A 2326-nucleotide genomic window follows, 5' to 3' on the forward strand; every position below is an offset into this window, starting at 1 on the left:
TCACTTCCTTCAAGGGAAGTCTCACTCCTGGTAGCCTTCAAAACACAACATCAGTGCCCATGTTTGCGGTTATGTAATCACCATTCCCAACTAGAAGGAACCAAGCCTCCTGGAAAGGAGGGATGATTCCAGACCTAGAGCAGGAAATGCATAAGATGAGCCTTTCCTGTTGTGTCAGTAAACAAGGAAGGCAGACTAATGAACTGTGTCAAAAAAAACAAAGGAGCCAACAAGAAGGGGCTTCCATAAACCAAAGATGGGACACACTGAGCATCTAAAAGGAATAATAAATGCAGTCATCTAAAACACATTGTATATATTAAACTAAAAACATGAGTTTATAATTTATAATGATGTTTTGAAAAAGTGAGACTAAGCAAACAACCTCAACAACAACCTCATTGGGGACCATTTTAACACCAAGCTTTATTTAGAAAATTGGCACTTACAAGGAAAGAATTAACTGTCCTATCTTTCCTGTGTAAACTGTTACTGCAGGAAATTGAAATCTACCTAGTTGATGAAGAAAAAATCCTTTTTTATATAAAAATTCCTGCTAATAAGTGCAAAAAGACGAAAGCAATGGAACCTCACATTGCAACTTTCAATGAAATAATCAGTTCAGGTAATAATTATGAACAGATGAAACATTAGATGAAAGGTTGATGGGGAACTTCACAGTGGACGAGATGAGGCCATCACATCCCTTATCCATGATAGCTCACTAGAAGTGGAACACACAGACATTGTGTANTTATGACTTTTCTAAATGCTTGCTCCTACTTCAATGCAAGAAAATATGCCAGGAATAAAAAATCATCTCAAACTTTTCTTGTGTGTGTGGCTGGCCCAGGGATCAAACCCTGGACCTTGGTGTTACCAGCACCATGCTCTAACCAACTGAGCTAACCAGCCAGCCCAAACTTTTTTAAATATTGGGAGCCGAAATGTTCCTAATTTCATGAGGCTGCGAGGNACATGCCATCGTGTCTGCTATATACTATTGATGACACAGACCAACCCTAATACATGTGGGATGGGACTACATAGTGGTATGAATTCCAGAAGGTGGGACTCATTTAGGGCCATCGTGAAGGCTGGCTATTGCAATTCCCAAGAACGTTTTTATATTTTTACCATATAAATATTTACAACATAAAAAAACATTGTTTTTACATATGTTTTGATCTATATAAATATCATACTGTATATATCATCCTCCCTACAAACTTATGTTTTTGAGATGTTTCCATATTCATACGTTTAGATCTAATTCATCTGTGTTCCCTGCTGTATGGAATTCCACTGTATGACAGTACTGTAATTTCGGTAGCCAGTATTTAATTGAGACATTTCGATTGTGTGTGTTTTTCACAATTAAAAATGAACTAAACATTCTTAAACATGTCAACATGTACACTTGTGCAAAAGTTTCTAAGGTATATATTTAGAAATGTAATTGCTGAGTTAAAGTGTGCATATGTCTTCAATTTTCTTATATTGCCACATTGTTTTCCAAAGTGACTGTACTAATTTATACTTCTACCAGCTAGGTAGGAATATACCCTTTATTACACATCCTAACCAACAGAAATATTATCAGACTCTAATTTTTGCCAGTTTGTTGGCATGAACTGGTATCTCACTGTGGCTTTTCTTTGCATTCACTAATTGCTATTTAAGAATTGAGTATCTTTTTGTATATTTATGGGTCATTTAAGTTTCCTCTTCTGAGAATTGCTTGTGCATATCCTTTTATTCCTTCATAAGTTTTGTAAAATGTTGATTTTTCAGGTTTCTGTTGGGTTNGAAGCCTCCTATGTACCTCTCCACAATCTTATGACCGTCTTTCCCAAGGAGAAACCTACCCTGTGTTAGTTATCTGTTGTTGCATAGCAAATTACCCCCAAATGCAGCAGCTTAAAAACAAACATTTCTTACCTCACACAGTTTCCGAAGATCGCATACCGAGGAAAGACTTGTCTGGTAGAAGCTGGTGGTTCTGGCTGAGTCTCTTGCAAGGTTGCATGAAGCTGCAGTCACGTCAAGGCTGCCGTGGGGCTGGAGAATTCTCTGCTCCCTCACATGTTGGCAGACCTCAGATCCAGCCAATAGGCCTCAGTTCTTTCCCACATGGGCCTTTCACTAGGGCTGCTACCACATGTCAACTTGCTTTCCCCACCCCACAGCAACAGATCAGAGAGAGATTTAGAATGGGATGCTGGGGATGGAAGTCATGGTCTTTTATAACCTAACGTGGAACTGACATGCCATCGTGTCTGCTATATACTATTGATGACACAGACCAACCCTAATACATGTGGGA

The 2326-nt window shown here is 38.6% G+C and overlaps 1 non-coding gene across 1 annotated transcript; it reads right to left on the minus strand.

Annotated features, from left to right (window-relative positions):
• Nucleotides 1-841: 841 nt before the first annotated feature.
• TRNAT-GGU lies at nucleotides 842-915 on the minus strand. The gene has a single exon. It is a non-coding gene; the product is annotated as a tRNA-Thr (tRNA).
• Between the last annotated feature and the right edge of the window lie 1411 nt (nucleotides 916-2326).

This window comes from Galeopterus variegatus, unplaced genomic scaffold, assembly GCF_000696425.1.
Source record: "Galeopterus variegatus unplaced genomic scaffold, G_variegatus-3.0.2 Scaffold3204, whole genome shotgun sequence".
Classification (NCBI taxonomy): Eukaryota; Metazoa; Chordata; class Mammalia; order Dermoptera; family Cynocephalidae; genus Galeopterus; species Galeopterus variegatus.